A 12,219-nucleotide genomic window follows, 5' to 3' on the forward strand; every position below is an offset into this window, starting at 1 on the left:
GGAGGAATTACTATCATATTTTCAACAATGAAAGCATACTTTGAAACAAAATTACTTGTGGGGGAATTTGTTGTCAATAAATAAATTGATAATTAACAGAAGGTTAATATTGTTTGAATAAATCAAATTATTATTTTGATATTTTACTATTACATCACTACATGAAATTCTTGACAAAATACTGTCTCAAAAGAGCAAACTGATGAGAAATGTACACAGACAGAATGACAGACATATCCAAATAGAAGCATCACAATTATGAACCGTTCTGATCAATTATCTTATCTAGCACATATTGCTATTTTATAGGTAAAAACTAAAAATAAGCATGTCTTGTTTATACAATAAATACATTAAATATTGTCGAAGGTATCAGCATTATTTAAACAACTTTGTGAAGGCTTAAAATCAATGTTTAAAAAATAATTGTACAATCATTTTGTCTGTCAGTTTACGATAATCAGGATAAAGCTATATAGTCAGTTTCTGAATACAGACAAAATAGTAGTAGACAAAGTTGCTGGTTATAGGACATGGCTGGTAAAAACACTTGGCTGGTCACACGACTTGGCTGGCCACAGGACTGGGCTGGCCACAAGACGTGTCTGGCCACAGGACTTGACTGATTACAGAACTTGGCTGATCACAAGACTTGGCTGGCCACAGGACTTGGCTGGCCACAAGACGTGTCTGGCCACAGGACTTGGCTGGCCACAGGACTTGGCTGGCCACAAGACGTGTCTGGCCACAGGACTTGGCTGGCCACAAGACGTGTCTGGCCACAGGACTTGACTGATCACATGACTTGACTGATCACAGGACTTGGCTGATCACAAAACGTGTATGGCCACAGGACTTGACTGATCACAAGACTTGGCTTATCACATGACTTGTCTGATCACAGAACTTGGCTTGCCACAAGACGTGTCTGGCCACAGGACTTGACTGATCACAATACTTGGCTTATCACAGGACTTGTCTGATCACAGGACTGGGCTGGGCACATGACATGTCTGGCCACAGGACTTGGCTTATCACAGGACTTAACTGGTCTTACTGTGCTTTGTCATTCCCTCATTTTTATCTTATCTTTTATCTTAACAGTGACAGGCGTTTTCCTGCCTTCCCAATATTTCAAGATGAGGAATATTTCAGGCTGTCTTTTTGATTGGCCGGTTTAATTACATCGAATGGGATCTGAAATAAAGGAAGGTATGTTACTGTTAATTTCAGTTCATTATTCTGATTTTGTTACTTAGGAAAGCAGTGAAAAAGAACAAAACTGACATATGGTGCTTAAGCTTCTTTGATTTGAATTTATAGATAGGTGGTCCGAGATATATTCCTTAATTATTAAATATTTACGGCAAAATAATATGAACATGTAATGAAGTTTTTTTTATCCCAAATTCCACTAATGCAAAAGGAAGCTGATATAAAATACACAACAGTACACGTCCACATGCTGATTAACATGTTTGGAGAGTTGCATAACAAATTAAGAAATATGTTTTGAGGTTATATATGCCACACAACCTGACAGGCGGACAAACGTTTAGACGGACCAGTGTTCCCTTAAACTGTCTCTGAAAGTAGGTATTTACAAAAAGCCTATACACGTCTCACAAACTCACAAAGGTTCTATGTGCAGGATGTTCACAGGCAGCAGGTCGGGTAACATGAAGAGGAGAGAATCTCAATACATCGACAGCTGCTGGCTTGAAAGCTGTGACTAACTGCATCCAGAAGAAACTTAATGCCTTGATATTCGGGTTGTCTGGAAAAAGTAGATTGTGTGTCAAACTTGACAGATAATTGTGCAAATATGTCAAACATTTTTTGCATTATTGAAATTGTCTTTGTCAACCATAAGCTTCCATATTGCTTAGCCAACATAAACAGATTTGAACAGAAGCGATTTTGTGGCAACAACGTTTCAGAGATGAAAAGCTTCTGAAAACAAGGGCTGTTTGTAAAACATGCATGCCCCCCATATGGGCTGTCAGTTGTAGTGGCAGTTATTGTGTGAATACGTTTTTTGTCACTGTGACCTTGACCTTTGACCTAATGTAGGTTATCATCCAGAAACCATTGTACTATTTCGAGTCACTGTGACCTTGACCTTTGACCTAGTGACCTGAAAATCAATAGGGGTCATCTGCCAGTCATGATCAAGGGGGAGTGAGAGGGAGGTATAATGTGGGGTGTGGTAATTTATAAGATGTTTAAAAAAAAGAAAAAAACTTTTTTTTGGGGGGGGGTGGGGGGAGTAGGGGGGTAGGGGGTGAGAGAGGGGTAAAATGTGGGGTGTGGTAATTTATAAGATGCTTAAAAAAAATGGGGGGTTGGGGAGTAGGGGGAGTGGGGGGGTGAGATGTGGTAATAATGTGGGGTGGGGTAATTTATTAGATGTTTAAAAAAAATTGGGGGGGGGTGGGGGGTGTGGGGATGGGGGGTGGGGGGGTTAGGGGGGATAGGCGTAAGTGAGAGGGGGGGGGTATAATGTGGGGTGTGGTAATTTATTAGATGTTTAAGAAAAAATATTTTTTTTGAGGGGGGGTGGGGATGGGGGTGCGTAGGGGGGGGGGTGAGGGGTGGGGTGAGAGGGGATATAATGTGGGGTGTGGTAATTTATAAGATGTTTTAAAAAAAAATTGGGGGGTGGGGGGGGTAGGGGGAGGGTGGGGGTGAGAGGGGGTAATAATGTGGGGTGGGGTAATTTATTAGATGTTTAAAAAAATTGGGGGGGTGGGGGAAAGGGGGGTAGGGGGGAGTGAGAGGGGGTATAATGTGGGGTGGGGTAATTTATTAGATTTTTAAAAAAATGGGGGGGGATGGGGGTTAGGGGGGGTGGGGGGGGGTAGGGGGAGTGGGGGGTAGGGGGGTGGGTTGTAGGGGGTTGGGGAGTGAGAGAGGGGTTTAATGTAGGGTGGTGTAATTTATTACATGAGTTTTAAAAAAAAATTGGGGGGGTGATATCCTCTATTCATTAAACATGAAATTTTAACTTATTGCATTTGTTTCCCCTGTATATAAGAAAGATAGAATAGTGTATTACCTCCCCAGTCCTACTTATATTTATATTAATCAACAAAATTAAACATTAACACAATATTTAATATACAAAATATACAAAAAAAATCATATTCTGATAATATTTTTACTGATCCACTTTATTTTACTCAAAGGATGATGTTTCATTGGACTGATAATTTTAGATTTAGGATTACAGACCAGTTGCTTCAGTTATATTTTCAGAGTTCGCCCTGTTGGCCGCGTATGCATTCTTGAGTTATCATCCAAAAACCATTTTACTATTTCGGGTCACCGTGACCTTGACCTTTGACCTAGTGACCTCAAAATCAATAGGGGTCATCTGCAAGTCATGATCAATGTACCTATGAAGTTTCATGATCCTAGGCCCAAGCGTTCTTGAGTTATCATCTGACAACCTGGTGGACGGACCGACAGTCCGACATGAGCAAAGCAATATACCCCCTCTTCTTCGAAGGGGGGCATAATAATATAGACATGCAATGCAATCATTTTAAATCAACAGAGAATATGTGTTGAGTCAATTTCAGTATATTATTAAACGTTATTTCACAGGTGGTTATAGAAAAACAAATATCTTCACTAGGTGCATAGCAATGGGGAAAAGGGACTTTCTCTTAATCCCGGAGTGTAATAAATATCCTAATATTTCATCACTTTACATTGGCAATACTTAAAAATACATGAAAATAGCTCAGATATCATGTCTTTGCGTAATACTGTATTAATGTGGGACCTTTGTCAAGTGGTGGGATGCTGGTCTAGGAATCGAAAGGTCCCAAGGTAGAATTCTGCTCAGACCACAGAACTGTGCATATCAAATAATTAATCCCATTCTTGTTCTATTGGGTACCTGTGAGGGAAATAAGCAAATTTGCTGTGGTTGCATACTGTGCAAAATGTAAACGGACGACTAATATCCCAGTGATCTGGTGTCACAATGTACGTTTTGCAATGGTTAGGGGACTTACCTATTGAGATGTAGTGGCTGAGTTGGAGTTGTTAGGATATTTCTCTGTGAACAGAAAACCAGCTCTTTGCGCATCACTGACATATGTCCCTGTAAACCAAATAATTAATGCATTCTGAAATAGCATCAGTTATATTGGAGGTCAATCAATGTTGTTTGATTAAATAATATAAGAAATACATTATGTTTGAAGGCTCTTGATACAAATGAGGTATACAATAAACACTTAACACACACACAGCCGACTATATACTGTACACTTGATACAATCATTTGTCATCCATATCTAACCAATCTGCATTAAGTTACGTGTAACTCCAAAAGAGTTGGACGGACATAAGGAAGAAGTCTATACGACCTCCCCCCTGCACCCTTTCAAGGCAATACAAAATGGCAACGAGTATGAATATTTACAATTACGTAATGAATTAAGTTTAAGTTAGCAGCAAGGATAAAGTATTACCAATGTATAACACGCACACACTATTGAAATAAAATTGTGAGTAGTAACACACTGCACATTATACACGGTCAATTACAGGACCAATGTACCTTGTAGAAGAGGTAATATCACTTGGCAGGACAGTTTGGAGCCCCAGCTTTAGACTGGCTGCACCTATCCGGGCCCAGCTTACCAGACAGCCTGTTGTTCAGCTGGGTACCGATCTATGACTGCAGGGCTCGAAATTAACACTCGCACACTCGCAAAATGCGCGTGAAAAATACCGATTGCGAGTTAAGTTTTAAGCCACTAGAAATCTTTTGCGAGTGAAGAAAGAGTGAAAAAAAAAGAGTTATATTGCTAAATGCGCTCGACGTTGTGAACGCTAAACCCCAGGTCCATTAATAGAACGTCCGAATACCCATATGCGGAAGATCGCACTTTGTATGTAGACTGGTATACTTATAGTACATATATGCGGATGGTATTGGTACAAAGAACATGAAACAGTTGATTATCCACACATGTTCACTATAAAAGACATAAAAACCTGAACAGTCATGTCGTCGAAGCGAAAAATAACTAGTTTCTTTTTGCCCACAGATTGAAATAACAAAACGAAATATAAAGCAAAGTTAACCGTTGAGTTGAGAGAAAAAAAAACGGAAATTAAATTCTTCCACGAAAACAGTGAAAAAGTGGGAAAAAGAACTTTATATATAACACCCAAACTTGTGGTTGATGTCATATTTTATTTAGTTTTAATAGTTCTAAACTTATGTACAAACTTGCTTTTATTTATGTTTCCAGCAAATTTTGCGAGAATGTTTTTGATTTTGCGAGCTGGTATTTAAGCTGCTCGCAATGTTTTGCTAGTAGAGAGAAAAGTTAAATTCGAGCCCTGTGACTGTATGGGATCATGAAGGAACCGGCTCTTATAACAAAATTCAGGAACTTAAATAAATATTGGAGGGAATAATTGTATAATGTGCTGAAGTCATTTAAATAATTGTTTTGCTAAAATTGAATAAAATTTAACAAGTCTATTACAGAGGATTTTGTATGCAAGGATAATTGCTTGGTTCAAGGGCTGAATTTCAACCGAAATGTAGACAAAACTATGCCTAGACCTTCTATGATTAAACCTGATAGTAGATCAATTGCTATTTGCTATTTATTTACCAAGTTGATTAATTTTAAAAACACATAATTCCCATTTGATGCTTGGACCTTGTTCTTTAATCAGGCAGAAAAGTACTGATGTTAAGTGAACTATATGAGCCTCATTCTGGGAAAATAGGGCTTAATGTATGTGCAGTCTGCACAGGCTAATCTGGGATGACACTTAAATAGGACTTAATGTATGTGCAGTCTGCACAGGCTAATCTGGGATGACACTTTAATATGACTTAATGAATGTTCAGTCTACACATGCTAATCTGGGATGACAATTTAAGCACATATATGAAGCCCCATATCCCAGAACACCGCTAAGATACTACTTATTGTTCTTGTTGCTGCTGCTGCGACTGGGCCATAGACAGAGATGGAGTGAGTCCCGACGCTGAAGTCGCCACCCCATACCCGAGAATTGCCGACAACAACTGTTTTTGAATGGCGTCAATCGCATACTGCTCTCCAGGCCTAAGGTTCGCATTATTCAAGAATAACATATCGAGGTCAGTCACATTAACGGATGTGTCACGCAACACCTGCTCTACCTGTTGGATCAGTTGGTTTCAGTTTTAGCGACTTGTCCGGCCTTATTTGTCGACGCCCATCATCCAATTGTTGCTAAGCGACATCGATGCTGAGACGGAAGTCGAACTCACCAACGCTCTGCTGTTGGAAGTGTTGATGTAGCCAACATGGGAGGATATATTGATAGGAGGCTTGGTAGTCTGACGCAAGATGTCTTCATGATGAATTTCTTAAGCGAGATGTAGCATTTGTGCAAGAAGGGGGTTGTCATCGACTTTCATTTCAATGACGTTTGTCATGTTTGGTAGTAAAGTTCACTGAAAAGGAAATGGATAGTAAACTAAAACCATATTGTTAAGTGACACATGAATAAGCCTTGCAACACCTTACTTTACAGACCTGTTTTTTAAATGCCAAACATTGTGCCTATAATTGATATTTAGAATATTGCAATTAATTTTTAACCAATTAGAACTCAGAATAACGTAGTATCAATGTTTTACGCGCACCAATTTGTGGGTTTGTAGCAAGGTGTTAAATTTATTTTTTGCCTGTTTTTGATTTACAAAAAATAAATTTAACACCTTGCTACAAACCCACAAATTGGTGCGCGTAAAACATTGATACTACGTTATTCTGAGTTCTAATTGGTTAAAAATTAATTGCAATATTCTAAGCAATTTAGAATGTGAGACTGTACGCCTTTAATTGTGTGACTATAGAACTTTAAATGTGAGACTACATAATTTTAAATGTGATACTCAGCAACTTAAAATGTGAGACAACATAACTTTAAATGTTACAATCTACATATTTAAGTGTGAGTCTGCACACCTTTTAATGTGACTGTTTATGACTTATACCTGAGACTTAACAACTTTAAATGTGAGACAATACAACTGTATGGCATTTAATAAGAAACAATAGATGTGATTCAAAATAGTAATTAAACTTAGTGAAATAAGCAAACTAGAGCTTTGTCACAGACGTGACGAATCCCCCCACATGCCGCATTGACACATAATATTTTGCATGTCGTCTTCACAAAAAACAGCGGACACCATGCTCATTTTTTAAAACGCACTAAGTGACTCCTTGACCTAGTTTTTGACCCAGAAAGGCCCATGTTCTAACTTGGCCTTAAGATCATCTCCATAAAACTTCTGACCAAGTTTTGAAAAGATCAGACGTAAACTACTTGAATTAGAGAGCGGACACCATGCTGAATGTTAAAAAAATGCACAAAGTGACCCGATGACCTAGTTTTAGGCCCGGAATGTCCCATGTTTAAACTTGTCCTAGAGATCATTTAGAAAAAACTTGTGACCAAGTTTGGTGAGGATTGGATGAAAACTACTTGAATTAGAGAGCGGACAACATGCTGAATGTTTAAAACGCACCAAGTGACCCCGTGACCTAGTTTTTGACCCGGCAAGGTTCATGTACGAACTTGGCCTAGACATTATGTAGATACAACTTCTGACCAAGTTTGGTGAAGATTGGATGAAAACTACTTGAATAAGAGAGCGGACACTTAATACGGACCGACAGACAGACCAACTGACCGACAGACAAGTTCACTCCTATATACCCCCCTAAACTTCGTTTGTGAGGGTATAATTAAGCCAGTTATTCTGATAAGAAACTTTAAAATGTGCTATAACTAGGGGCTAGCTCCGTGCAGAGTTTATTTTAACCATTTTTGGATTGGGACAATTCGTAAAAAATCATAGTGTTTTGAATTAAATTGTGAAAATGGTTGTAGTCTTTGCTAAACATAATTTAAAAATTGAGAATAAGTGCTATCAAGATAAATTGCACTAAGGTTCAACTTATAGAGCTGCATAAGAAAACAAAGTCAATTTGTAACCTATTAAAGCATTGTTTGCGGTCAAACCTTGAATTGAGAACTTTAGCCAGTAATTATGGACAAAATAAACTGTTTAAGATTAGGAATGGGACTCAATTTTGGCCCCAATTTCGACAAAATGAATAACACTGTATGATCTCACCTGAAGCTCAAGAAGCTGAGCTGATATGCTGGCTTTGCTGATATTGCAAAAAGCTGAATTTGAGTTCTGATTAACTCAATGTTGCAACCTATCAAAACATTCTTTTTCTTCCGGGAAACCATGAATTGAGAACTTAAGCCAGTAATCATGGATATAGACTTTTTGAGATAAGAATGGGGCTGAATTTCGGCCCCAATTTCAACAAAATAATTAACACTGTAAGGTCTCACATGTGCTCAAGAAGCTAAGATGACATGCTGATCTTGCTGATATTGCTAAGAGCCGAGTTTGAGTTCTGCTTTCTTCAGGTTGCAAGTCAAAGGGCGTACTGGACCACACAACAAAACTGCTGTTATTTTTCAAAGCCTTTTCTTGTATCAATTCAATGCGAGGCCTTTTGGGCTCGGAGTGCTAAGTGCTCATAACAAAACCAGACGTGTTCACTTTAAGCACCTTGTTCACAATAGTGGGCGTAGTTTGCGTCTGTGGCACACCCCATGGATGTATGGATCTCTTAGTGTTTACAACAAAGTCTTTACTTCCTTTCTGTGTCAGCATAGATGTTTTGTGCTCTGGGTGTTAACATCCAAGTCTTTACTGCCTTTCTGTGTCAGCATGGATGTATTGTGCTCTGGGTATTTACATCCAAGTCATTACTGCCTTTCTGTGTCAGCAGGGATGTATCATGCTCTGAGTTCACAGCAAAGTCATTACTGCCTTTCTGTGTCAGCATGGGTGTATTGTGTTATGTGTTCACAGCCAAGTCATTACTACCTTTCTGTGTCAACAAGGATGTATTGTGCTCTGTGTTCACAACCAAGTCATAACTGCCTTTCTGTGTCAGCATGGATTTATTGTGGTCTGTGTTCACAGTCAAGTCATTACTGCCTTTCTGTGTCAGCATGGATGTATTGTGTTCTGTGTTCACAGCCAAGTCATTACTGCCTTTCTGTGTCAGCATGGGTGTATCGTGTTCTGTGTTCACAGCCAAGTCATCACTGCCTTTCTGTGTCAGCATGGGTGTATCGTTTTCTGTGTTCACAGCCAATCATGACTGCCTTTCTGTGTCAGCATGGATATATCTTGCTCTGGGTGTTCACAACCAAGTCATTACTGCCTTTCTGTGTCAGCATGGATGTATTGTGCTCTGGTTGTTCACAACATAGTCATTACTGCCTTTCTGTGTCAGCATGGATATATCTTGCTCTGGGTGTTCACAGCATAATCATTACTGCCTTTCTGCGTCAGCATCGATATATCGTTCTCTGGGTGTTCACAGCATAGTCATGACTGCCTTTCTGTTTCAGCATGAATGTATTGTGCTCTGTGTTCACAGCCAAGTCATTACTGCCTTTCTGTGTCAGCATGGGTGTATTGTGTTCTGTGTTCACAGCCAAGTCATTACTGCCTTTCTGTGTCAGCATGGATGTATTGTGCTCTGGGTGTTCACAACCAAGTCATTACTGCCTTTCTGTGTCAGCATGGATGTATTGTGCTCCGGGTGTTCACAGAATAGTCATTACAAACTTTCTGTGTCGGCATGGATATATCTTGCTCTGGGTGTTCACAGCATAGTCATTACTTCCTTTTTGTGTCAGCATGGATATATCTTGCTCTGGGTGTTCACAACCAAGTCATTACTGCCTTTCATGGATGTATGTGCTGTGGGTGTTCACAGCATAGTCATTACTGCCTTTCTGTGTCAGCATGGATATATCTTGCTCTGGGTGTTCACAGCATAGTTATTACTGCCTTTCTGTGTCAGCATGGATATATCTTGATCTGGGTGTTCACAACCAAGTCATTACTTCCTTTCTGTGTCAGCATGGATGTATTGTGCTCTGGGTGTTCACAACCAAGTCATTACTGCCTTTCTGTGTCAGCACGGATGTATCGTGCTCTGGGTGTTCACAACCAAGTCATTACTGCATTTCTGTGTCAGCATGGATGTATCGCACTCTGGGTATTCACAACCAAGTCATTACCGCCTTTCTTGTCAGCATGGATGTATCGTGCTCTGGGTATTCACAACCAAGTCATTATTGCCTTTCTTTGTTAGTAACATTGCCAAAAGTCCGTTCTATTATGATATTTTGGCCGCTGAGAGGACAATCTGGGGCAGGCCGTAACCCTACTGTTGTCCAAACTATCAACAGCAGAAGTATCCCACTAGGAAAGCTTACGCTTTTATTGTTCCTTGTTTTTCTCCATTTCAATTTCTGTTTGTCCCATAAAGATTGGAACAAGTTATTGAACTTTTTATTCTTCATGATATTTGTTGTGATGTCCAACAGCAACAATTTTTCTGTTAGCGTTACCATAACTACTGCTATTTTTTTCTTTAACTGTTCGTGTCTGTAACACTCGTCCCTTTCAGGCCCACGAGGAACTCTAGCTTAACAAAACTACCCAGGCTTATGTGTGGACAACTTGACGTGGGCATTGCGTTTGTTCATAACAGAATCATGCTCAGAATTTCCTGCAGAACGGAGTTGTTCAACGATGCTGACTTTTTGAGTCAGGAGGTCAAGGGGGAGGAGTTAGAAGTCAGGGGAGGGGAAGGGTGATTCTGGACTGGGGCTCCTGCAGGCAGGACTCGTGCGGTTGCTGGGCCAACTCGATATCAATGCTGGTGCTCTGCTGAAAACAAAAACAACACAGTGGGTGATAGGAACTTGTAACAAATTATATTACAATCTATAACAAACTATGCCTCTTGACAGGTTGTGAAGGTTTTCAACAACATGAATTTCTAATCTGGCATTTTATTGGTTCCTTGTCCTTAATAGCATGAAAATAAATACAATTAAGTCATTTTGTATTAAAACACGATAAGTGTTGGCTAATGCTACACTTATCTGTACATTTATATCTATTATCTTTACTCCATTTTCAGAAATGTATTTTAATAAGCCAATATGCAGATCACTTATGTTAGACAGTGTCGTCCCAGATAAGCATGTGAAATTCACATAAGCTAATAAGGGAGGGTACTTTCTGACTAGACTGGATTTTCATAAAGAGGATTATTTGTTCAATGAAAAATACCTTTAAGAGGAAAATGTTGTCCATGATAAGCCTGTGTGGACTGCACAGGCTAATCTGCAACAACACTTTAAGCACATGCATAAGGCCCCATTTTTCCACATCACAGCTTATTTATCTATTAGCCAATATTTTGCTGCATAACAAAAAGAAGGAAAACCATCTGGTTAAAAATTTCATATTTTTTAATTGTACTTATTCTATTAATCACATTACTTTTAAAATGCCATTAGATATGTTTTATTGTTAATATATGTTTCAATAAATGGGAGGCAAAAATATTAATATTTAATAATAATATTAATGTCTCACCAACGTTGCAAAAAAACACAAACACATATTATTTTACCATGCCTTTACAGATCTTTGTTGGTTAAAATCTGTTTAAATTCACACTAGAAAACAGTTTTAAAGTCAATCAACATGTAAGTTGTAAGACATAATAAAAACAAGGGCTGTTTGTAAAACATGCATGCCCCCCATATGGGCTGTCCGTTGTAGTGGCAGCCATTGTGTGAATACGTTTTTTGTCACTGTGACCTTAACCTTTGACCTAGTGACCTGAAAATCAATAGGGGTCATCTGTGAGTCACGATCAATGTACCTCTGAAGTGTCATGATCCTAGGCAAAAGCGTTCTTGAGTTATCATCCGAAAATCATTTTACTATTTCGGGCCACCGTGACCTTTGACCTTGTGATCTCAAAATCAATAGGGGTCATGTGCGAGTCATGATCAATCTACATGTGAAGTTTCATGATCCTAGGCATATGCGTGCTTGAGTTATCATCCAAAAACCATTTTACTATTTCGGGTCACCGTGACCTTGACCTTCGACCTAGTGACCTCAAAATCAATAGGGTCATTTGCAAGTCATGATCAATCTACCCATGAAGTTTCATGATCCTAGGCGTAAGCATTCTTGAGTTATCATCCGGAAACCATTTTACTATTTCGGGTCACCGTGACCTTGACCTTTGACCTAGTGACCTCAAA

The 12,219-nt window shown here is 39.2% G+C and overlaps 1 long non-coding RNA gene across 1 annotated transcript; it reads right to left on the reverse strand.

Moving 5' to 3' along the window:
* Positions 1-1,090: 1,090 nt before the first annotated feature.
* Positions 1,091-4,260, reverse strand: LOC127864282 (uncharacterized). Its single transcript, XR_008041675.1, has 3 exons — positions 4,026-4,260; positions 1,635-1,777; positions 1,091-1,197 (listed from the first exon to the last, which is right to left on the reverse strand). It is a non-coding gene; the product is annotated as an uncharacterized LOC127864282 (long non-coding RNA).
* Positions 4,261-12,219: the final 7,959 nt, after the last annotated feature.

Source organism: Dreissena polymorpha, chromosome 1 (assembly GCF_020536995.1).
Source record: "Dreissena polymorpha isolate Duluth1 chromosome 1, UMN_Dpol_1.0, whole genome shotgun sequence".
NCBI classification, from domain to species: domain Eukaryota; kingdom Metazoa; phylum Mollusca; class Bivalvia; order Myida; family Dreissenidae; genus Dreissena; species Dreissena polymorpha.